This window comes from Pelodiscus sinensis, chromosome 3, assembly GCF_052426305.1.
Source record: "Pelodiscus sinensis isolate ZL-2025 chromosome 3, ASM5242630v1, whole genome shotgun sequence".
Taxonomy (NCBI): domain Eukaryota; kingdom Metazoa; phylum Chordata; order Testudines; family Trionychidae; genus Pelodiscus; species Pelodiscus sinensis.
The window spans coordinates 97592788-97619650 of record NC_143054.1 but is presented as its reverse complement, the minus strand read 5'-3'; the positions used below and the strand labels follow the sequence as shown (position 1 = coordinate 97619650).

The 26863-nt window shown below is 39.7% G+C and overlaps 1 long non-coding RNA gene across 1 annotated transcript in view; it reads right to left on the bottom strand.

Annotated features, from left to right (window-relative positions):
* Nucleotides 1–1753: 1753 nt before the first annotated feature.
* Nucleotides 1754–26863, bottom strand: part of LOC112543581 (uncharacterized) — a 115586-nt gene continuing 90476 nt past the window's right edge. Inside the window, exons 2-3 of the long non-coding RNA XR_012902674.2 lie at nt 21832–21986; nt 1754–7975 (exon numbers count right to left, since the gene is read on the bottom strand). This is a non-coding gene — a long non-coding RNA (uncharacterized LOC112543581). The remainder of the gene's footprint in view (nt 7976–21831; nt 21987–26863) is intronic.

Below are 26863 nucleotides of genomic sequence, written 5' to 3'. Positions count from 1 at the left end.
TACTGTAAACTAAACACATTGTCAGCATATCAGTTCTAATTAATGAATTAGGATTTTTAATAACATCCTTGTTACAGATTCAAAAATTACTAATCACCAGCATAGAGATTTATGAGCTTTATTATTTTCTGTGCCTGATTGTTGTTTGTGCAGGTGGAGATTTAAATGACCATATCCACTGCAAAGATTTATGGCCCAAGTGATTGATGTTATGAACCAGGAACAGAATTCTTCCCAGAAAGGGATGATAGAAATCTCAAGTTGAAGGTGCTTGTTTCTTTGAGCACAAGTGACCAGAGAGGGCAATATGCAAAGCACAAGAAAAGCCCAGAAAATAGTAAAAGGATATCAAGCAGAATAGGTTTTCAGTTAAATGATTTTTAATTGCACCTTAAACATTTGTCAGAATATTGATTAGATGGGAAATTAAAAATGATGTTCAGATTTTATAAAAACATCCAAAACACATGCTAATAAATACATTGTAAAATGCATCTTCATACACGTGCATTACGAATCTGAATTTTGATCATACTCCAACATCCTCCAGTTTCCAGTTGTCCCTTCTCTCCACTCCTACCCCATTGTTTCCAGTCCTGCTGGGCACCTCACCCGCTTTCCCTAGCTCCTAGTCTCAGTCATTTTGCACAGCTAGTTGCAGTTCTCCCCTTGCATCCTGGCTTCTAGTCAGATCTGTCTTCCCTTCACCTCACTTTGTTCATTCCTTGTTGGTTCTCTGTCCCAGTCTCCTTGTCCAGCCACTCTCGATGTCCCCCAGTACCCAGTCTCAGCTCATTGCCTCCAACAGTCTCTCAGTCTCTCCTTGTTTCCCTCCAAGGCTCCTAGTCCCACTCTTCTTATCCAATCACTCTCCCTTTTCTCCTCACCTTGCTCTCAGACCCCATCTCTCCCCAGCATTATGCCAAAGTATCCTAACACAGATACTCCCAGCATCCCCCTTCGTAGGTCTCAGAACTCTTGTGCAATCAGTCTAGTATCCTTCAGTTCCTAGTCCTTTTCTTCTCCATTCCTATCCCCACCATGCTCAGCCCCTCTGTCTCTCTGCCCCCACTCTCAGTCCCAGTTTTTTTCTTTCTCTCTTCCTACTGGGCTCTCAATCCCAATGTACTCCTTCTCCCCACCCCTCCGTATGCTTTTTGTCCTCTCTGCATATGAAGGCACCTTTCTCCATAACACTGCCTGGGCATCCAAAGGGGGCCATTGAGAGCACAGGTAAGACAGGACCCCATGCTTCCAGTACCTTCTACAATTCCTATTTTCATTTTATATCACCAAAAAATCTTTTGGGTCTGACATAGCGCATACATTTGATCTCAGCTGAAAGCTAAATGTGAGCGGCTAGAATGACTCAAAAACAGACAGTGCTATATGCTAATGTTAAACAACTATCACCATGATAATTACATACACACAACTACATTAAGAGAACATTAGGGTTACAAAGTCAAGCAATCAAAAGTTAGGACAAGCCCATATTGAGATTGTTCTTACAACACTAATTTGGCTGCCTTGTGCCTACACCTTATAATGCAGACTTTAATTACATGATAACATGCTATTTTTTCTACAAGACCCCTGCCTCATGCAGGGTACAGGAAATGAATCAGAATTTGCAGTGAAGGAGGTTGCTCTTTGTAAGACCCTGTCACATTTGCCGTAGAAGTTGGAAAGAGTCTAGTGAATTAGGTAGGGAACTGCAGGAAGAGAAAGGATAATCTTATTGTTAAGGCAGTTGAATGCTTCCCTGGAGAATTGGTGCATAAGGCATTTTCCTGACATCAGAGTGCTTCCCTTGTCAAATTTTAAGTTCCTGATCAAAAGCATGGAAATGATCGGGTCTTTTAATCAAAATGGCTGTACGAATTTTTTATCATGGGCAAAACAACATATTTTTCCTTAACCTCATCTTGTGAAATAGCGAACCATTTCTGCTGAATTGAAATCAGATACACAAACAAACAGCTTGAGCCACCATGGAAAATTTCAGGCTGAATTGTTAAAATTTGCCAAAATGTTAAGCAACTGAAAACGGGGTTTTATAATGGCAACTGTCAGGCAACCTTATCTATAGGTCATCATTTATAACTTGCCTACGTCATTTATAACTGATTCAAGACCAGACGTATTTTACTAGTTATGCAGTCCCATTCAAATCAACAAAGCAGCCCACAGAGTACCATACTACATGAAGAAGAGTGGCACACTCTGGCTCAGTATGGACAGTGTTGATTTCAGGTGATATTAACATTTAAGACAGAGCTGATATTAACATTCAAAGCCAGTGTGTGTGTATTGTGGCCCCAGTTGTGAAGATTGCTGCCAAGTCCTGTTTGACTCATTTTCTACCTCTGTGACTGGTCTCGCATGAGGAATACTGAGAATCCTCTCACCTTGCTGTGTTAATCAATGCCTTTATGAGCTCTATTAACCTCTTTTATTGGTGAACAGCACAAAATGTAGATACATAGTTGTAACAGCATAAGACAGACACATTTTTCATTCAAAGAGACACGTTACAGGTATAGGTACACATGAACAAGTAGTCCCAGATGACATTTCTTCTGTGCATGAGCAAATCAGCCAGCTTAACATTTCTTTTCACTACCATGCATGCAAATAAGCCTCAGTCTCTCCAACATTTGTGGGCCGCAAACACAAAAACGGTATGAGATTGGCTGATGCTTGCATTTTTAAAATGCACTTGCAAGAACTCACAGACAATGATGTGTGATATCCGCACATCTGTGCTACAGTATTTTATTTAAGGCTTGCAGGATGCATTTTGGAAACATTGCCACATAGCTGACATTATAAGTCACAGGCCCCTCAAAAGAGAAATATGCAAGAAACAATATATTTAATGAAAAATGATCACTGAAGGATTAAAGTGCAGACGTAACTATTTTATTTTGAATATCTCTTTACATACTGTTTCTATGTTGGCTAATTCTTTGCATTTTTGTGGTTTTAAAACATGATGAAGTTTGTCGATAAGAAATAATTTCTGTATTTGTCTTCCAATAGTTAGTACCTTGGATACAGTTGTGAAAAATGATTTCAGCTTCTGGAGAAAATGGAAAAGCGGGATGTAAATGCTTACACCTTGTTGTCACTATTGGTGTGTGTTAGTGTGTGTATTTGAGAATCACAACAATTTTCGTATTTTTTGTTTCTTGGCATGATTGTAGCACAAAACACACACACACACACACACACACACACACACAGTGATTGAATTTCCTAAAGTCAGGCCTCAAAGGCACCCATCTTTTGCCAAGCTCAGAGCTGCAGTGCCATGTTCCCAAGGTGTCAAGGTGTGTGGTATAAAATGGAAGAGATTCCAGTTGCTGCCCTCACCCTTAATAGAGTGAGTCATTTTGTGTCCTCCATCTGCAGCCAAACTAAGCATCACATGGGACCCATAGTCTCCACGGATTTCATTTCTCTGTTGCAGGTGAAGCTGGCCGCAAGTTGCACTGTAGCACTTCATTGGGCATGTGGGGTACTACTTTTCTACTCCTGATATGAGGCCACATTAAACCTTCAGATGCCCATGTACAGCTTCACCGAAATCAATAGGAGCTATATGCCCATCAAAGCCAGTATTTGACTAAAGATGGTACTACAACAAATCAGAAAACAAATTACACACACACACACACACATATATGTAATTGCATGCAGGGACATGGATTTGCTCAACTAAATAGTTTGTTTAGAGATGCGTGTGTGTGCATGGCTCTGAGCTGGGAAAAAAAAAGCCAGAGAAATGGAGCGGGGGATAGGGGTTCTGGGTACACAGAGGAAAGCAAATGATGCATTTCCTAGGGGATGCAAAGACCACAGTCACTCTGCACTCCTTTAAGCTCTGACAGGCCTTGTACATGTCTCACAAACAATGACTCTCATAGCTCCTGGCATATCCCCAAAGTGGGGTCATGGCTGTTTGCCACAAACCAGCCCTTTGGTTTTATGATGCATCTAATAGACGGAGAGCTGTAATACATATAGAAAATATGGTTGTTTTAAAAAGCAATGTTGCAAAAGCACATAAAACTCAATGTATATAATTTAGAGAAAAAACAGGTTTACAAAAAAAAATGAAATGGGGAAGAGAATAAAAAGAAGACCAGAAATTTGGGAGGGGAGGTGCACATTGAAGGGGAATTTAGCAGGTTTGGGACAAGACTGAAGAATTAAAACTACAAAAGAAGTAAGAGGAGAAGATGACAAAAATCACAGAGTGGGAAGGAAATATCTTTTTTCCCCTGTACTACTACTGTGTAGGTGTAACTAAGTACAGATGATACAGAGCCCAAGATGTTCCAAATAAACTAGAGATCGGAAAGTCTCTGCATTAGTGTCCAACTGAGACCCTTTAAAGAGGACTAATTTTCAGAAAGCTCACCCTCCCTTTTGAAAATCAGGCCCCTTGAAAGTATATCAAGTTGGGCACACCAAAACTGAAGAATGTAAAATCACTGGTCACTTCAAAAAAAGCTAGGTCACAGATTTTTTAAAAAATTATTTTCAAGGTGGCTACAATGGAAAAATCATACAAGAATCCTGCTACCAGTTTCAGTGTCCATGCTTTTTCCTCTAATGTTGTTCTTGTCCTTTATTGTTGTAAGCCATACTCCTTGATGCTACTTTTTCGCACAAACAATAATCCCTTTCTCTCTTGCTATGTCTACACTACAATGATCTATCGGAAAAAGGTACGCAAATTGCACTAATAGTTATTTCAGAAGAGGCATTTCCAAAATTTGGCCAGTCTAACACTGGGCCAAATTTCAGAAAAGCCTCCTTTTTCAGAAGAGCCCTTCTTCCTCGTGGGAGAAGGAAGACAGGCCTTCCGAAATAGCGCGTCTGCTCTTCTGCAAAAAAAAGCAGAAGAGTGGACGCATTCCCTGGACGTGGCAGAATTTTTCCTGGATATCCCAGGAAAACCCAATAGTGTAGACATAGCCTCACTGGGGAGAGTAGAAAAGATAGTTCTCCATGATCCTTGGAATTTTTTTGCATGGGGGGTGCACCACTGCATCTTAAATACTATCTTTCATCCTGGATTATCCTCAAACTATAGGAATTTGCCCTGGACATACAGGTTAACACAATAGTCCTTGCTAACATATGCCTGGGTAGGACTGGGGCCCTCATCTGGTCTTGTGTACCTTATAAGATCTGCTCTGATGTTTAAAAGACCCATATATCTTTAAAAGAATGTAAAAGATCAAGAGCATTTTGAAAGGTTTAGGTCTTGGTGTATATTTTTATTCCATAAATTGAAATGTGCTTAACACACTTGAATTTGTTCTGTCATCTTGTAGACAAGCTAATGGTAGAGTTTACATTTAAATCTGAACTTCTTTGTTTATAAATAATGAGGTGAATTTATATGATAGGAAAGTATCCTCTATAATCAAGAACCATTTGGTTAGAATTTGAAATCATATGAAATTATGGCAAACTGTACTGTGCTGCAAATATACATCATAGTTTGTTGCGGGGACATCCAGATCCAACTGTTGTTGAACCAAACAAAGATATAAATGATAATTGTAGCAGATATTGAGATCCCATGCAATATATTTGGGGCCCATATTGCATAAATTTCATATATCTCTAGTTTGTGTACAACTTCAGTGGGAGGATTTCCACAACTCCTTCAGGAACCAAATACTGTGTAAGATGATTAAGATGAAACATTTAGATTGTAAAGAGACAAAGTGAGTGAGGTAATAACTTTTATTGGACCAACTTCTATTGGTGAAAGAGATTCAATTTTGAGCTACACGGAGCCCTTTTTCAGCTCTGGGAAGGGTACTCTGAGTGTCAGCTAGATATAAGTGGAACCAGTTGTTTAGCATAAACAGTTAATACATATTGTAAGAGACCATTCCAAGTGAAGTGGCCTATTGACAGTCATAGGACCAAAAAGCAAAAAACAAAAAACCAGGGCTAGAAGTTACAGATTGTTGTGATAAGCTGTAAATCCAGTCTCTTTATTAGGATCATGATTTTTAATGCCTGGCAAAGTTATGAATTTAAGCTCCTAGATACATCTTTTGAGGATGTTCTGCAGGTTTTCTTTGAGGATGAGGACTGAAAGGTTACATTTGGAGGTGATCATTTTGTTAAAATGGGTGATATGGTGTTTTTGTCTTTTATCATTTTAATGTAGGAGTTCATTCAGAAAGGTAGCATTCCCCGAGAGGGCCTGCATATACTGGTTCATATTGGGATTTTTGGACACCAACAGACAAAGAAAGGTCTTTTGGCATTAAAAAAATGTATTTAAATTGCCTCAGGGCCTTCTTTCTGGTATAGCAAATGGATGTGATCTTCTGTCCTTGGAGAAGGGTTAGAATGACTTAGGCTTACTAGGTTCATATAAGACAGATAGGTGACATATGGTGAGCTTTTAGTATGTTTACAGGAATTTCTGGAGATTTTCATTGTAATGCTTATACCTTAAGAATAACTGTGCTTGCTCAGAAAAAGCTGTGTGGTAACTTTTGGCAATACACAGTTCTTAGCCCTCAGTGACAAATCAACATACAGGTGCTCACCTTTAAGCAGACTGGCTTGTTGGGGATGTCATAGTGTAAAGTAGGGAACTGGCCAACCTTAAATTCTGTGGTCAGAAGGGAGTGTGAAATGTGACCCTATGTAGACATGTGATAGCTAGAGACCTGAAACTTGATTAGACACTCCTGGAATGGACCATGGAGAGGGAGACACAGGTGCAGTCACAATTTCAGGGTAACAACAACATACCCATATTGTTGACAAAACCAATTGCAAAGATTCAGCCCAATGTTTGAAGGTGAACATAAAATTAAGCCCTTCCTACTCACTGTAAATGAATTCACACTGCAGATTTGTACAGGTAACACCAAAACTTACATGGTGTAACATGATTTTCAAAGAGAACTAAGGGCTTTGGATTTCCACTAGACATATTAATCTCTGAGGCCCTCTAATGCAGTGTTCACCACACACTAACCCACATATTAACCACACTAATTCAGGACAGGAGAGGCTAAATATAGGCAAGAGAAGCCAATTAGTCATATGCTGCATGCTGGAGGGAGCTAGGACGCAATGAGACTTAATTGGGGATGAATTTCACATGGGCAGAAACAGGAAAGGATTCTAGAGCACCGGGGAGCTGACAGCACAGAGAAGTGGGCGGTAGTGAGGAAGCCTGCAGTCACACTTCCTGATACAAGGGGGAGCCTGTAACAGGAATGTAGGAAGTAGTCCAAGGATGGAGCAGTAAAGTTGAGACCACGTGGACCTGATTTGAGGGTCCCGGACTGGAACTTGGAGTGGAGTGTGGGCTCTTCTATTAGCTGTAAGGTAGTGGCACAGTGAGTGCAGTGATAGGGAGACTGCTGAGATTTTGGGACTGCAGGTTGAGTGACTGGAGTAACGGGCAAATGCTGGAGGGGATGTGGAGAGTTGTGAACTAATCTCCCAGATGAGCCAACAGGAGGTGCTGCCAAACTGTGAATAGTAGACCCCACACAGGCATCTTTGAAAATCCCAATACTACAGCCATAGTCTACATGTAAGATATCAGCCTCTGTCTGAGCTTGTGTGGAAATACGCGAGGTGAAGCTTCAAAGATTTCCCTAGTACAACCCCCATCTCCTTCTACTTTTCTCTCTGGCTGTGTGTGTGTGTGTGTGTGCGCGCTCTGTATCTCTCCTTGCTCCTTTTGTGGTGCTATCTAGGTGCAGTCTCCTGTAAGTGACCCTCCCCATGAGTAAAAGTTACACATTCTAGTCTCTGCAGTCTTCTGTGGGAAAGTAATGTAGTACAAAGTAGGCTATCCAAATGAGAAAGGATAGCCCAGTGGTTAGGATGTTAGCCTGGAATTTTGGCTATCTTCATGTAATTCCTTGCTCTGACCTTTGGAAAGTGTCTCAATGCCTCAGTTCTCCATCTGTAAAACAAAGATAATATACTTTTTATACACAGATTTTGTAAGAAGAAAAATGTTAACTTTGATCATTTTAGTGATGACTTGAGGATTTAACAGTAAAACCAAAGGAGGCTAGTATTGGTAACACTATAGCACAACTAGCAAGTGACCTTAGCCTAAATTACTCAAACGTCCCCAAACTCTTCAGGAAAGAAAATAAAGCATTGCTCAATGTTTCCTGTAATTCTCTCTCATTGATGACACAGAATTCCCAGGGGAGTTCTAAAGCTGTTTGTAAACTTTTCTTACACCTTTTTGTAAACCTGATTCTTGAGTCTTACTACAGGCCACGTCTACCAAAATAACTAACTAATGGAGATGCTCGGGGGAAATGATGGCCTCACTGAAATCAAGGGCAAAATTCCCATTGACTTCAGTGAGGTGAGGATTTCATTGTTTAAAGATTACCTCTATTAGCCAGTTATCTTCCAAAATGATTTATTTTGGGGGATTTTTAAATGCATCTATATAGTATTTTAACATCAAACAGTTTATGCTAATGCATGACATGTTAGAGGTGTACAGCGAATCAAACCTTGTTTGCCTCAGTCTGTTCTCAAAACCTAGCAGTTTCACACATAATAAAATAGGAACATTTTTATTGTTTTATATTTTTAAAAGGTTTCATTTAATGGGCCCATCTGAGGCCAACAGCTTAAATTAAAAAGAAAATAATGAATATTTATATTCACAAATAAATATTTAGACATCTTGATTTAAACAATCCAGGATCAGCACAGTCATGAAGATCACAGGGGCCAGATTTTCTCTCCCAGATTTGGCTGACTCACTAGGGATTGGAGCAGAGACCAACAGAGCTACAAGCATGAATTGTTACAGTTTGCATTCAAAAGCCAGGATTTGTATTTGTGCTGGAGAACTGTAATACACCCACACAGAGGAATATATACACCAGTGGGTTGCATACACACCTAAATGAGGACCCAGCCTTTCCGAACAGTTCAACACTCAGCAGTTTGGATGCTTATCCTTTTTGAAAACACAGCCCTCTCCTTAGGTCCCACAAGGGGAACTAAGCTCTTTTGAGAATCTGACATATGAAGTTCTTGCTTGGGGTCCTATTCTTTGAGGTTCTCAACACACCTTCAGCTCTTACACTACAATGTTACAGTGAGAAATGAGAGTGCTCACAGGAGGTATACAGTGCCTGCAATAGCAGGATCAGCCCCATAAGTAAAGTTCTTTGTACATCATAAAAGGCCATTTGCCCATTTCAGATAATCAAATGGCAATGATCATGACATCAAACAAGTATGAGTTTGATATGAAGGCTCTAGCTTTATTGGCTTTACAGCAGAAGTGATAAAATAAATATAAATAATTTAACTCAACAAGGGAAACTTTGTTGTTTCTATTTTCTAGTTTGAATAGCTCCATATACACTTCCTTTCTTCTCCACATACATTCTGCATTTGTCCATTTTTCTTCATTATCTATCTTTTTCTTCTCAGTCTGCAGCATCTCTTAACAACTCTGCCTTTGTGAACTTTCTAAGCTGTCTTCCAGGATTTTTGAAGTGATCCTAACAGCTGATATGTGTTCAAATTTTCAAAGAGGCTTCTAAATGGGCTGTAAAATTATACTCACTTTTTTTTTTACAATTAAATATGAAAAAAATTCAACTTTGAATGTCCATAAACTGTATTTGTGCATACAGGTTTGATTTTCTGTGTAAACAATTTGTAGCTGTGAATACAAGTGGGCACAATTTGAGAGGATGATTTTGCAAATGTAGCTCTTTAATGTTAGTGTTATTTTTATGTTGTTGACATGTAAGTATAGATGGCAAATACGACAACAGCAGTACTGTTATTTATATGGTACATTTCTTTAGTAGATCTGAAAATTCTTTATGAAGAGGGGCAAGTATCATTCTCACCAAAATGAATCACTAATTCTCTCCAACAGTTTTTATTAAAGATAATTGTAAAATACACACAAATTACTCTAAAATCTTTGTTTTCACTTTAAATAAGGAAGGCAAAACAACTCTGGAATACATGTTGGGATACATAGAGGTGTTGGGGAGCGAGAGGGGAAATGCAGTGATGAATGATCAGTCATTCAATTGTTTTCTTTCTTGCAGAAATTAGAGACAGAATACAGTTTATCTTACCCTGACTTTTAGCAAGACAGATTGCCATGCAAAACCCCCAAGTTGAAATCATCCAACCACCAAGCAGGGTGAAAAGAGCATCCTAGTTGAACACCCATAGCTCACACTATCTCCAGCTCCTGACTAGATTCTGTGTTTTTTCACACTCAGAAAACATTTAGCATGATATTTAAAAATCCTGGCTTTGCTAAATTAATGGCTAGATAAAGTGATTTATTTAGGACCAGAATCTGCCCTCCTTAGTCACACTTAGTACCTTAATCCATAAGTAAGACTACCTGAGGGGTACATTACTACTCACAATGAATAAAGGTAGTACGAAGTTCCCTTTTTTATACTTTAAGTCATGTGTCTCTTGGCACATTACTTTAGATTAGAGATAGGTGAAGTTTTCAGGCTAAACTTTTTTCACTTGATGCAGATTTGGGTCAACTGAAATATTTCACAAATAGAAGCAAAATGGTTTTTTGTTTCAAATTTCACTTCAATTTTATTATTGTTTATAATGATTAAAAATTGAAAGCAAAATGCAAATTTTAATTCTGTCTGGAAAAAAACATTTTCTTTGGTCTGGAATGAATTTCACCCCACCCCTAACTTTTAGATTAACATTTTTTTTAAATGATTTCAGGGAGACGCTAAATGATTTTTTTAAGGTTTGGTTACCAGTCTAAGAAATCAGTTATTTGCCCAGCTCTACGTTTAGATTTCATTAAGCTTCATTCTTCTCTCAGTTGCATCAGTTTTATACCAATCTTATCCCATTGAAATGTGTGAACCTACTCCTTATTTATACTGGTGTAAGTGAGAGAAGAATTGGGCTGTATAAAGTTAAACACCTCACATAATGGCAACATAATGGGGTGTTATTCATTTGGAGCATTTCTCTATTTATCTTTATTAATATATTTTTCATCTTTCTTACTGACTTGGACCAGCACTCTGGACACAAATTAAGTATTAGTTATTTGTTTAATGAAATCCAGTGGCAGTGAGCAGAAGGCAGGACAGAAAAAATTTGTGCTGGAAAGTGGTACAGTTTCTATAACACACCAGCAGTGGCCAAGTGCTCAGTGGGCTAGGTAATAAGAGAGAGGTATCAAAGATAGAGATTTTAATGAGATTTTTCTGAAAGGTGATTTCAAAAAGTAGCAGCAGATTCTAACCCTTGCTTTTTTCCATGGAAGCATGGGAATTGATGTAAGTAGCAGAAGGAGACAGGAGGAAGGAGAGGGTTAAAGTACACTATCAATAACATTAGATTTCAAGCTGATCCTAACAGTTATAGGTTATAAAATTATAGATTAGAAAGCCAGAAGGGACAACTTTGATCATCAGGATTGAGTACCTGTATAACACAGGCCACAGAACATTCCTAAATGTATTTATTCCTTTTTGAATAAGAGCAGATCTCTTACCAAACATCCCAGTCTTGATTTTAAAATTTCCATTGATGGAGAATCCACCACAGTTTATCCAGGCATTTTGTAAATTCTGACACCATTTAAACCAATGTCTTTGTAAGGCTTGTGTTCAACAATGCATTTGATCTTGTGGCTAAATCCATCCCTATTTAGCAAAGCACTTAAGCACATAAATAGTGTTAAGCATGTGCTTAAGTCCTTTGCTGAACTGGGGGTGACTAACTCCTCAGTGGGCAGAGCAGGCTTTACAGATGATGTGATCTCTGTGCATGTTTGTGATCAGGCAGAGAAGCTGTTACCTGGTCTCATCTAAGCCCATGCGAAGGGTCATAGGAGACTGTCCTCCCTGTGCACTGCGCAGACCACTCGGCCAATTTGTCAAGAATCCCATTGGATAAATAGCTGTCTCCAAATACCTTTATAGTGACAAATCCAAATAAATCAGAGTCACTTTTACGGAGCACTTCAGTGGACAGCTCCAGTTTAATGAATCAGCTGTCAGACCTCCAAAGAAGATCCCTCTTTCCAAACCCATAGAGAGCAAATCTTTGCTAAACAGTGACTTTTAGGGTGAAACTTTATTGATCCATGATAGGATATTGCATGATTGCTACTTGGCAATGTCACTAACAATAGGCCCAAATAGTCTGCCCATGAACAGGGGTCCACTCTGCCATGCTGCTCTAGAGATGCTGTTGGAACCCCTAGAGGGCTCTAAAAATCACTCACATGATCAAACAATCCAGTTCACATGAACAAAAACATTCCATAAACTGGATACTTGCTATAGGTCTGAAGATTTACACATTAGTGCTTAGGGAGGGAATCTGGTATTTCTTTATGATTGGTCCTCTACCCTCTCAGACGGGGGGGGGGGTAGGGTGGAAAAACACACACATCGCGTACCCGAAACCTTGTGGTCTAATTATCACAGGTTGTGCAAACAGTTTTAAAGTTTAATGCCTTGATCCCCCCAACCTCCTCCACAAACTTCCATCTCCATTTTTTTCTCCTCCCCCCACCCCCTTTGGGATCCATCCAGCTGCCTGCTCAAATACCTGCTGGCGCCAGAAGAAATTCCCCTGTAACAGATATCCTGTGGTGTAAAACCAATATTTTGTTTCCAGGGTCATCCCTCCCCCTCGCCTCCTCTTCCCCACCACTCTTGCCTCACCAACCTGCCTCTTGGCCAAGCCAAAACATCAGGAATTATTGTGAATCCTCAGGGTGAGATTTCGGAGTACTTTAATAGGCTTGGTGATTGCTAGCTCACACATTTCTTCTGTTCCCCCACCTCACTTTGGTGAGCTTTCACTTCATAATTTGTCAGGTTAGCAAGGCTGCTTTATACAGGAGAGTTTGACTGCAATTTAACCAGAATGCAAGTGTTTATGAAGCACTAAATTTTCACACTCTTTTCTCACTCAGCCCCTTATTTCATATGAAGATCCAACAAAGTCAAAGAGACAATTTGTGGAGTAAAGTACAAGCAAATTGGAGTGACAACATCAGAATTGGACCCTAAATAAGAAGGTTCTATTGAAAATGCTGAACAGAACTCCTCCAATGCTAATGTAAAATTCAGGTTTCATTTTGAAATACCAAACACAGATTTGAAATAACCCAAAGCATCAGGTGTGAACATTCCTGATATTTTCTTTTTGGAGTAACATTATCACAATAAAAAAGTGAAGTGTTGTAATAGAAATGTCAAAAACTGTTCTCTGATTTATATTTTAATTCTATTTTCACTTTTATTATGCTTTTTACAATATATTAAGTCTAATATGTTTTTATATATATTAGACCAGTAAGCTTTATTTTAATATTTACCTGTTCTAATAGGTGACATATAAATTATAGGTCCATAAAAGGATATTAAATGAACACACATTCTTTATGAAATAAACACATTTTTCATTAAACTTTGCAATAAACCACAGCTTTTTTACTTAGGCAAAAAACACATTCCCTTAAATAAATAAAACAGGTTTACATTGTTCAGTTTTATAAAACCATGAAAAACAGTGTGGCCATGGGAAATTAAATTAAACATAGTAAGAAAAAAAATACTTTGTCTTAATGAAGACTCATCACAGGTCTTTATCATTGGGCTGGTCTACCTGGCCCGGCAATGAACACTGGATGGAAGTGAATTCTATTGCGCACCAATGTATTGTGTACTACCTGATCCATGTGTATGCTGTGGAATGCATTAAAAGTCCTTATTGTGTGTTAAACACTCAACACTACTTTATCAGTGCACACTAGGGAATGTGTAATTTGCACCAGCAGAATCTGACCAAGTTAGTGCACAACATAATTTGTATACTTTAGAATTTACACTTTTCTGATGTGCATTGTCAACCAGATAAATAATCCTTAAGTAGGCCTTCTTTTGCTAGTGTTTTCTCATGAAGGAAACAAATACAATAATTGACTTGTTTGCTTTCATAGTCTTTAATTTAAAAAAGAGGTTACACAGAAGAGCAAGGTACAATATTAATATGAATATGGACATTTTTGCGGGATGGCCTGCAACTTAGGCCACAGTACAATTGAGAGAGGGAAGCTTACTTCCATAGAGCTGTCATTCAAAATCTCTTACAATGTGCCAGAAGCCTTTTTCACTTCTTGAGGCAGTCTCTTCAATTTGCATAAAGTACTAGAGATTCATAATACAGATATGTGCTATTAAAGGCTGATCTTGTTCCTATAGAGTCAATAGCAAAACTCCATGGACTAGAGCACCTATTGAATATATGAGCATGGATAAGATATTGTTTACTGTGGCCTCTCTGTGATTGAAAAAAAGATATAGATACAAATATTCTTTGCATGCTTTAAGACTAATATATACTTATTACTTCATATTATCCCACCAATTTAAAATAACTGGATATAGGAATTTGTCTATCTAATCTTAAAGCCAGCTTCAGGAACTACCTGACCATAATGGACCATCTTATTGTACATAGGATAGATTCCTTCCTGTTTCCAGTAGGTGGCCAGCAGGTGGCCAATTTATTCACTGAAGTGTAAGAGTTAATTTCACATATTGTAATCTTAGCTCACATACACAAATGGGGTTAGTGACTATAAAGATCACCCATCCCTCTCTTATATACAGCTATAGTATTTGGTAAAAGTACCAAGTATCTTTGGGTCAGAGTTTGCCTGGCCCTAATTGCAGCCACATACAATGAGAGTAATGCCCCTCTTCCTCCTCTCCATTTGTGAGATGTCCACATCTTAGCCTGGGGAGGAGGTGTAAAATGGGGCCACACACCTCATATTCCCAGAAATGGATGAAAAGGGAGGGACAATTGATGGTTTTGGTTTTGCCCCACCAGTGCACCAGTCATTTGATTTGGCAGGACATAAGAGCAAGGTGAAGGGATTAATCTGTGTGAGGTAAAGGAGTGATCTGTGTTATTTCCTCCTGAGGGTACGTGGGGAGCAGAGCAGGAATTTTGTCTCTGCAAGTCACAGTTCTTTCCTACAGCTTCCGCTGTGGAGATACAGAAATATTCTGCCCTTATGCAGTGGTAGAAGCAAGGCTCAGCCTACCCCTTTGTAAGAAGACATATTTGTGCAAAGGGCCCCAATTGTTGTCAACAGAAACTTCAGAGGGCAAGGACATTATTTGTAAAGCTCCACTTAATTGCTTCAATGGCATAAAACATGAGTCAGCGTAAATAACCCCTTCCAAGCAGACTTGGAGTTGCGTGAAAAAAACAATTATTTCAGAAACAGGAGGTGGATCACAGTGTTATAACTGTTCTGCAATAGCCTTATTAGAAAGTCAGAGGGAGTGTGAAGGAGTTATTTACGATACCTTTCCTGGATTCCTAAACTGGTCAGACAATTCATCAGACAGTCACATGAAATGTGCATAGCGAGTTAATACAATCATTCTCTTCTCCCCCCGTAGCATCCCAGTGGGTGACAGAGTACAACAGTGTTGGTTTTGACCTCATTAGGTTATTCTGAAAATAAATATCTTTTGATAGCCCTAAAAGGTGAATAATTAGACACAGTGTAGTGCTGACAAAGGGGATGATGGGAAGAACAATTCGATCCCAGGAGGCCACCAGCAGATGAAGAGCTTTAAGCCTCATCTTAGTTCATATTTTTGTAAATCAGTATAGCAGCTACAATGATTTAAAAAAAAATCAAACTGCATTGGTGTTTTCTGAAACTATTCTTGATCCAGGGAAGAACTGAAACATACCTGACCATGCAATCTAAAGCTAAACTGTGACAAGTCTGTTGTTTTCCCATAACAATAAAGGGCAGTACATTTAGAACAAGCAAAAGAAAATTCCCACTTTTCTCAACATTTGGTTAATATGTGAAGTTCATTGCCATAGATGGTCATTAAGATAATATATTGTGGCTGGATTTTTAAAAGAGCTGGATAATTTTATGACTGTCAGCAGCATCTGTAACTATGCAAACTAAAATTATGATAAGGGTAATCTAACCTCCTATTTTATGACATAAAATGTTCCCTGTTAGGCTGAGGAAGGAAATTCCCTCTTGTTCTCGTAAAACTGGCTAGATACATTATGGGTAATTTTCCCTCTTCCCCAAGGGAAGACACTGGTCAAAATCAGACTATGTGCTTGAACCAACTATGCCTCTATAGTAAAGGGTAAAAATAGAATAGCACTTCCTGTGGTCCCATTGTCTGACAGTTTCAAAACAAAGTACTTGCATTGCCATTGAAAGTGTGAGCACAAAAATGTGCCTATTGTCTAAGAACTGCACTAGGACAGGGGATAATATTCCCTTTCTCCCGCTCTAGCTTTCTTGTCTTTTTAAATTATAACTCCGTTGGGCAGATACCATCTCTTACTATTTAGTTTTGCAGTCCCTAGCATAAATGAGTCTTTTTAATGGGCACAAATCACATCCAGGATTAATTTGTGGGCATACCACCCACTCATATTAATGAGCCCAAACCCACAGTCCTTACCAAACCAAACTGCTATTGACATCAGTGGACATTTCATTTGTTTAGGTCTTCAGACCTAGTCCCAAGGAGAATTACCTGCTGAAGCCCACAGAGCAACCCAGGCAGGCTGACATAACTTAGACTGCTCCCAGGAAAAACTACTTAGGGGGCTTCTGCAGCCCTTAGAGCAGCACAGGAAAAGGAAGGCAAATATGTGGCTTAAAGCCATTACAGCTCCCTTTCTCCCTTGGCTGCAATTTCTGGGCTATGCCTGTTGGAGGCAGAGCACAGAATCTCATCCAACGTGTATTTGACAATGAAGATAGAAGGATAAGAATCAGAGTAGCTCTTTACCTATATTTTACCTATATTATAGACTGAGAATACTCAGTCTTCTCATATTGGCCTCTCGTGGTCCAGTGTTTTTAAAGTTTTGTGAGACACACGTGAGCTTCTTATTTAGAAAATGTATGGTGATGTGCTAATTTATAGCAGAAAAACACAAACATCAAATTCATAACTCATCAGCTTCTGAAGTTTCATGAAGCCAAAACTAAACCCAGTGCTATATGTTCTCAGGGAACCTACAAAGATTTGGTTTTTTGCAAATTATATTGGATATAAAGGGAAGCCTTTAAACCCTCATCACAATGATTTTCTGGCTTGCCTCTTATTATTTAATGTAACTCGCAAAAAACCATATATTTGTAAGTTCCCTGAGAAGACGATATTTTAGACTACTGTGAAGGTAGAACAAGCTTATTAGAATTCATCTGCACTGAATGATTACACCAACTTCACAATTATCAAGATTGGTGGTTGTTTGTTTTCTTCTGCCACTGACATATAGGGTAAAGTAAAACGAAACAGATCATGGCTCAGTCTGATCACTGACAAGATACATTCCTCCTGGGAAGAGGTTCGGTCAGACTTGATGCACAAACATTGTTTGATTTCCTTCATTATACATTTTATTTCACTTTGCAATGTGAATTCTTTTTTCCGCTCCTTTCTTTGGTGAGGTTTGAAAGCAACTTGAAATGGAATAAGATGCAGGCATAGAGTCACAAATATTGAACTTAACCCCACCCCAAAACAAACTCAGAATAGAAAATGAGGCTGTGTTTTATGCACAGATGTCTTGCATTCAGATGATTTCCTTCAACCTACATCTCAAATAGAAATACAGACCGAATAATAATTTAAAATCTTATTTGAGTAACAGAATTACAATAGATCATCCTCTCTGGATAAAAACTGCTTGGACTGGCTAGTATTTCAAACATAAGGATGGGATTCTTATTCTTATTGCAGCTCAATTCTTATTGCAGCTCAATTCCCTAAGGGCATGTCTACCCAGCAGCGTTTTTTCAAAATAACAGAGTGCACGTCTACACAGCAAGCCCGTTATTTCAAAATAATTTCAAAATAATGGGCTTCTTACTCTGACTTCTGTAACCCTAATTTCACAAGGAGTAAGGGAAGTCGAAGGAAGAGTGTTCTTCCTTCAACTTCCTGCTGTGTAGACAGCACCAAAAGCTGAAGTACTTTGACTTCAGCTGCACAATTAATGTAGCTCAAATTGCATATCTTAATTCAACTTTAGCCCATAGTGTAGATGTACCCTTAGGTACTTTTGAGAATCCTACCCTAGAATTCTTAAAGTTAGACACCTACATGCATAGTTAGGCTCCTAAAAAAGAAGTGGCCCAATTTTTAGCAGTGTAAGCACCCACTGCTCCTACTGACATGGCTGAGTTAGAACTATAATATTTGGCCCATAAAGAAGATCCAGCTATTCTCAAACCCCAAGATATTGCTTGCTATCACATTTTCCCATATTGTGGTAGATAATATACAGAGTGTAAACTAATGAAAGTTGGTAATTGCTTGGCTATACCTTTATGAGGGATATCAAACAATTGTAATACTTCCCATGATATTATTAGAGATGTTTTCTTCAAGTCGCCATCATTTTCCACACAATGTCTGGCGAGGTGCTAAACTCTTTGACCCTGAACTTCTGCAAGGTGTTCAATACTTTGACCCTAATCCAGCAAAGTATCCAAGCATGAAATTGACTGCTGCTCAGTACCAGGCAGAATCAAACCCACATGCATATATGTCACCTGGCTTGTGATTAATTTCTTCTCACTGACTTTTCCCTGTTGTTCTACTCCTTCAAGGGAGGATATCTGGTGGGAGTAACCCACCTTCTCTTCACATATTTGTCTCCAATTGCTCAGTCACAATCCAGGTGGAACTTTTCAGTTTCAAGAGTCCTTCTCTCCTCCTTTACAAGGATAACATGTTATTTCATGTATTTATTCTCAAGCTTCCTGGCCTTCTCTCTACAAACGGTGATAAAGCTACAGCTACCTGCAGTCATTGGTACCAGAACTGAGGGGGGAGGTAGGAGGCCAAGCCTCTCACTGCCCCACCTGTTAACAATTGAAACATATGCCCGGTGGGAGGGGGGAAAACCCCCATGATCATACTTCAACAGCCATACTGCTGGGAGAATTCTGTGCCCTGCAGATCTCTTCCCCTGCAGAATACTCAGGAAGGCACTGCAATTACACACACACACACACACACTCATCAGGGGCTTCTGTGGTGCCAGAAGTGAGGGTAGCTGGCTCACTGCCAGAGCTGCAGAGATGGAAGGGGCAGTTTGGCCTTGAGTACACAACTTCTATAAAGGTTCCAGGATCCTTGAAGTCAGCTTTTCCTTCTCTCACACAGCCCCAAGCTCTCTCCTGTGCCTGCTTCCCTCTCTGACCATAGGCTAGTAGTTCATCTTTCTGTACTCTGAATTATTCAGCCCTCTACTGGTTGGAGGCTGACCTGGGTAACCATACACTCCACTGGCTACCTCCTTTCTCTTCAGTTCTTCTTGGACCACGGGGAGGAAGCCAGAATTGATCCCCAGGTTCATTAAGATTCTGTTTGAAGCAAAATCTTGATGTGGTATGATGCAACCCAATTTGCACGGAGTGAAGCAATGCTAATTTGAAGGTGATGTGAATAAACACATGGCAATGCATTTCCTAAGCCTCAGTTCTGTGATCTGTGAGCTTTATTGCAGAAAAGAAATCTCTGCTGTCTACACTGGCCCTTTTGCGCAAAAGTCTTTCGGAAAAAGACTTTTGCCCGAACGGGAGCAGCATAGTATTTCCGGAAAAGCACTGACGATCTTACATGAGATCATCAGTGCTTTTGCGGAAATTCAAGCGGCCAGTGTAGACAGCTGGCAAGTTTTTCCTCAAAAGCAGATGATTTTGTGGAAAAACTTGCCAGTCTAGACACAGCCAAGCTGTATACTCAGGAAGAGAACATAAAAGGTACTGAAAAGGAGCAATGAATATCATTTTATTACCCCTTCTGCATTGCCTGCCTACATAGGTCCAGACTCTCTTTTGTTTTGACATCTGCTGAGTGCAAGACTGGGTGCAGTGAGGAAGACAATGGCAATTCTCCAATTCTTAAATTACCCCTAACCCAGTGCACATTAAAATCCAGTTCACACCAGTTGACTCTGTTCCAATGGGAACCACGTCATATGCCAGTGCAGAATTAGTGGAGCACAAACACTGTGCCATGTACCCTACACCAGAGCAGAAGAGGGTAGTTGGCATAGGAGACAGCTATTTTGACTTTATGTCCACTTAGAGCTTCTCCGTACATATGTAGGGAATTATCAGCTACCTAGTTAGGGCCAGAACCTGACCACTTTGTTCTGTGTAGAAGTGGAAATAGGCCAGAATAGGGAAAATAATCTGGCCTGTAGGGCTAAACCTACAGATCAGATGCTGATGCCACTTGCATAACTGTAAATGTTCTATCACTCCCAAATTATACCAGTGTAAATGAGCTCAGAATATGGTCCACAGGGGCAAATCCTGATGTGATTGAAGGCAATAATAAAAGGTTCATTGACTTCAGTAGGACTAGAACTTAGCCCTTTCCTTCTCCTACTGATATTTGACTACAGATGCAGGATGGGAACATTTAAGTAGCAAACCAATACATAGTTTTATTTTGCCATGACAATCTGTTGGTATCCTGATTAACTATGATAGGTTTTTCATTGAGAAATATTATGTCGTCATTCATATGAAAGTGATGCTATCGTAACCCACTTTTTTGGCACAATGTTGTGGTTTCTTTATTTTTGTCAGTCAGAATGAAGCTGTAGAATTTAAATATTATATGTGAACAAAAAGTAATGCTTATGTTCTGCTGTTAGATGTTCCAGTATTTTTTGTTTATTTAATAATTTTCTGGAATAGCTCACAGACATTGGCTTCCATTACTCAAATATTTCATCTAGATTCAACTTTATAGCTGTGCTGAAATATAACTGGTAATCTGGCCTAAACCAGAAGGCAGCCAATTATATTCACAGGAAAACATTAATCTGAGCTGAAGAATTTACAGCACATGTGTGCAATCTTTCCTTCTTATGCATACCACTCTTGTTCATCCTCTCCACCCCTCCATGTTTCACTAGTCTATCAAGACAGTGCCAACTTCAACAGCATTGTCCAAAGGAAAGGAAAAATTAACACATGGTTTGCTTTTCTTTCATGCATTCTGAACCTGGGCTTTGAAACGAATGAGAATTTGGTTTTTCCTGTTGGAAAAACCATGAAACATACTCTTAATCCTTATTTCTAACATATATAGGTACAGAGCCAGAGGGAGGCATGATTTGAGAGAGAGGTGATTGGATAAAAGTGGGGCAGGGGGGAGTACCACGAGGTTATATGGGAGCAGAGATCAAAAGTTGGGGGCAGGAGCAAAGCAGAGGCAGAGATCTACAGGCAGTGGGCACAGAGGCAGTAAGATCTTCAGCTACTGGAGAACACTGCCTTCCAGAACCTGGAATTGAATCCAAGAGGCTTGAGTCTTTGCATTCCTCTGCTGTCAACAAATAGCCGTGACTCCCACTGGCTTGTCCAGGATAACAGTCTACTATAGCTATCGGCTACTCTGTTATCTCAAGTGATAGAGGTCTGGATTCTGTACTGTATCTAAAATCCAAACCCTGCTAAATACCCAAGATGGAGGTCAAAATGGTTCCACATGATGGAATTTCTGGGAGATTTTCCAGGGTTATATTTAAATTAGGACATTTAAAAAAACGACAACAATCGACTTTAAAATAATGTTAAGGCTTCAAAGCCACGCATGCAAGAGTTAGAAAATGCCAGAATTATAGTTGGCCATGCAATTTTACTTTGGTCCCTTTATGTATATGCAGTAGGATACAGTCAATTATATGGCCACTTACTTTTTTTCCACAAGGACTCCTGCTTCTTTCAGTGCACAGGATGGACTTGCTCTAGGGATGAACCAGGGCTATGTAAATTAAGAGGCTGTTGTCTCTAGGATCACTGCTTCATTTGTTGCAGAAGTTGGAAGGTGTGTTGTGGATGAAGACAGGAGCTGAACAACAAGAAAGGATTCAGGTCAATGCGGTTGAATGTTGTCCTGGAGAACTAGATACTGTTTCTCCCTCTGCCACATGGCTGTCATGTGTGGTTGCACAATTTACTTTCATCAAACCTGTCACAGGTGGTCACAAACTGTACATTCCTCATTTCTGGTTGCCTTTTCTTTTTGGGGTTACCAGTTCCGAAATGCCTCTTCCCTTTTTCCAGGGAGCGACTGCAGTCCTCCCTTTCTCCTGGGTATGTCTTTCCTTTCTCCAGCAATCTCTTCTCCATTCAATTCCTGGGCTTTAAAGGATACACCCCTCAGTTGAGTCTCCTCAGTCAGCTGCTGAGTGGGTTAATTGGCCCATCTAGCTTGTATTTAACCCTGCATGGTGAGTGTGGGGTAGTCACCCCATCACAGCTTGATATGTAGTGAAAGTTGTATAAGTAACCACAACCTTCATTGTTAAAAAAATGCTATTAGGGGAAGGTGGCTAGGAAAGAGACTGTGAGGGGTTTTCTTGAGCTGGAAAAGAGGAGACATGCTTTCATTGGCTAACCAGGATCCAGGGTTACTGACCTGTCATTATGACAACTCTTGTCTTCAGAGGTATTGTGCAGCTTGGATACCAAGTTAGACTCATTCTGCCCCTTGTTACCTTGGCTGAACTTCTTTACTGGACCAGTAGAGTGCTGTTCCCAGCTTCAAGAATGTCAAGCATGCCCATATGAACATCTGTGTAACATAGTCTTCAGAGAGCAAGGTGTCCTTTCAGTTCAGTCCCTCATCTGAGGGTGGGATTAGCCTTACCCCAGGTTTGCAATGGCTTTGACTTCTTATCAGGGGCATTTTAGGACCTTGTCCAGGAGCCCTCAGGCAAAGTGTGTCTTCCTACCTATTCTAAGCCGGTTTACTCCCTTTTAAGCTTTCTCTCCTATTGGACCATTTTCTGCAGGCCTGGAGGGGAAAGGCTGCCTGGGCCCAGGTTTGTCCTTTAATCCCTTCAGGTTTGCACACCCCATCACAGTCTGAAATGCTGAAATGAAAAGGGGTGCATGGTCAGGCATGGGGCAATTAGTGGCAGTATGAATGAATGTTGGTTATGTTTTATTTACAATTGCAAACTGCATTTATGAATTGATTTTTTGAAGTTCCCCTTGCTGACAAAGTGATTGTGACACATTAATTTCAGTAGTGTATCCTGTTTTTGTAAATGGTTAAATAAAGGTTAAATAAAGGTGTGTTAACGCTAATCTCAGAGTATATTGTTTATATAAGTTTGGGTACTTTTGGGCTAGACCCATTGCGTAGAAAATTAATTGAGGTTTATTCCTGGAGGCTTCCAAGGAATTCTGGGGGAGGAGGAGTGCACAGGGCCCAGCCAAATGGAGGCACTGCCAAAATGTATTTACTTATAAGTAAAATGACTGCAGCAGACAAGTGAATAGAGGATATTCACTATCCTGCTCCACCTCTGGGATTCTCAGGAACTCCTTTACTATCAATACTACCAGGTGCCTGAGCACACAGATGGGTGTTAAAAATAAAGTTCTATGAAGTAGTATGTATGTTCTTTTGTTTTGCTTCTTGTCATTTAATTCATAGTTATGTTGAGATTTCTGCATAACCCAGGAAGGAACAGGGAGGATTACAAGTGCAGAGCTCCACGACAGCAAAATTGCCCTACATTTTCTAGACCTTTAATTGCTCTTTTATCAAATGTGAATGAAATATGACTATTTCATTTCACCTGCCTCAGGTTTAAGTGATGATAATTCATGACCCTTTAAGGTCAGATAGGATTTGTATATGCAAGGAAAGCTGTTTTAGGTCACTTTTAGAAGTTTATAAGGTACAGGAATTGTTATATGTATAATGCTATTGGGTGAAAGGAATGACAGAAGTGGCCCTTTATGGCACATAAGAAACTGTACAAATTATGACCTCATCATAATGCAATCACTGAATGTGGCACATACTAGCATCCTTCTTAGCAGTCTCAGCAGGCAAACTAGAAATTGAATGAGCATAGAGACTGAACTCCCTTCTCACCACTAGAGGAGGCCCATCCAGAAATGGTTCAGGTATAGGCTAAAGCAGTGCTGCTAATGTTGTACCTATTCTAAGGCTAAGAAAAGAACTCCATTCGCAAGATACTATTTTCTCATTCCTACGCACATACACACTTAGGATTCATATTTTAAAATACAATAGTTATTTAAGTATGTATTAAATTACATATGTATGCATCCAGGCAAATTATTAAAAGTAAAGTTCTATGAGGTAGTGTGTATGTTCTTTTGTTTTCTCCTTGTCGTTTAATTCAGAGTTATGTTGAGATTTGAGATGAATCTTAAGTAGTTTTTTGGCATCAAGACGTGCAAAGTTTTAACACAATGCTTTTGCTTATGGATTTTGGCAACACTTATTCCTTGCATGTTACTTGTGGATCTCAGGGAAAAAAATGTGCAGAGCTGCATTTGTTTCTTGGCCTTATGGATGCTATAAAAGCTATTTTAGTGCTTATTCTTTGCCAGCTATTCAGAAAAATGTAATGTTACTTGAATTTTATAAATACATTTCTATAGGACTGTTTTATGTTAGTATAGGTACTTTGGTCTTTACATTGAAAAAGCAATTCAGAAAACTTGTATTTGTGAAAACCAAGGAAGCACATGTGGTATGTTTGCTCAGGTATATTGAAGACTTTCCTTCCACAAGGAATAGCAAAACAAGAGTACAATTTATGGACGTGAAGCAATTCTTATTTAGGCAATAGAAGTTTTGCCATTGATTTCAATGGGAGCAGGATGTAGCATGAACATGAAGGGTTGCACTTAGATAGTAAACTCTTCCTAGACTATAAGCTCTTTGGGCGAGAGCCTGACTTTTCGTTATTTGAATAGACTATACCTAGCACAAGGAGACCCTGATCTCTAATTGGGGGCTGTAGACACACACTACTGCAATAAAAATATAATTACTATATTTATGAATTTGTTAAAAGTAGTATATTATATTTATTAATTTGTTACATCACAAAGCTGAGCACGCTAACAATTTGCAGTAAGATGTCAGGTGTAGGAAATATGTCTGCTGCCTAGTATATAAGGGTATGTCTACACTTGCCCTCTAGTTTGAACTAGGGAGGCAAATGAAGCATATTGAAGTTGCTAATGAAGTGCGAGATTTAAATATCCCGTGCTTCATTAGCATATTCACAGCTGGTCACCATTTTAAAATGCTGGTAACCCGAATTAACTTGCCGCAGTAGACGTGGTAGTCAATTCAAAACCCTTCCCTCGAATCAACTGTTACTCTTTGTGCAATGAGGAGTAACAGTTAATTCGAGGGAAGGGTTTTGGATTGGACTACTGCTTCTACATACGGTGAGTTAATTTGGGCAATCGGCATTTTAAAATGGTGACCGGCCGTGAATATGCTAATCAAATGTGGGATATTTAAATCCCGTGCTTCATTAGCAACTTCGGTATGCTTCATTTGCCTCCCTAGTCCGAACTAGGGAGCAAGTGTAGACATACCCTAAAACAGAAGCTGATCCATTTTCAACATATGATAGGCAAGTGTTTCTGGGTGACTGGTCCCTGCAAGGAGAAAGGAGGCCAGCTAAACCTCTGTCATAATTAACTGTCTCCCAGCCAGAGACACCAGGGCTAGTGGGTATGGGGGATATTAACATCAAGTCTTGACAGAGGATGTTGTGAAGACCAGGACTTTAACATGATTCAAAAAAGAGCTAGATAAATTAGTGGAGGTTAAGTCCATTAATGGCTAAAGGTAGAAATGGTGTCCCTAGCCTCTGTTTGTCAGAGGCTGGAAATAGATGACAGGAGAGAGATCACATGATGATTCCCTGTTCTGTTCTCTCCCTCTGGGGCATCTGGCATTGGCTACGGTTGGAAGACAGGATACTGGGTTAGATGGACCTTTGGTCTGACCCTGTATGGCCGTTTTTATGTTCTTATGTCAGGCCAGGCTTGGGAGAGGCTCAGATAAGCCCTCAAGTTGCAGCACGGGTTTTCTGCAAACTTTCTGGATACCGGGGCTAATGGGATGCGGTATTAGCATGGTGAACACCTGGGCCTCATAATAAAAAAGCTTGAGAAAATAAACTCAGGAGCAAGCTGTGATAGGAATGCCATATGGGAAGCCTTGTGAGGTAGGGTCTGTAGAAAGTAGGGAGGTCCCCAAGGGAGTTTATTGGGAGTTGAGATATTAGGAAAAGGTCCTCCAGGGAGAAACACTGGAAGGCAATGCTCAGTTAAAATGAGTTAAGAACACTCCAGGGTTTACAAATAGGGGCAAAAAGTCAGGAACTTCTTCTAGTGAATGATACCCTTCAGGGTGAAAGCCTAATATAGCACAGAAAAGGATTGTAAGGTAGCCCAGAGGGTGGGCTGAAGGATAGCACAAAACTGGCAGAACAACACTTTCTTTGACTTTCAGTTGGACTTTTGCTGGGGAATTGCACTTTTAAGTGTGACCTGGCTGGGGACAGAAATCACACAGAAGACTTCTATAGAGCCAGGTGCACTGACGAAAGGGGATTCTAGAGCAGAAGAATTCCCGAAGTGTTGCATGCTGGCCCAAGGTGTTGCAAGCTTCAAAAGGGTTGGATTTCAAGCTCAATCTGCATGAGCATCTAAAACTTCAGAAGCTTTTTATCCCTCCTAAAACTGGGCTGGAAGTCTCAAGGGAACAGACTGACACTTTGTAGTGCTTTCAGGTCCAGCCATGGCTATTCATACAGCAAGAACAGCTTCTTTTGTGGTATGTTAGAGCTTCTAATTCCAGGGAGGGAGGACATTTTTCTTCTTGAAATGGCCAAAGGTTCAAGGATATTCTTAGTTTTGAACCTATTTACT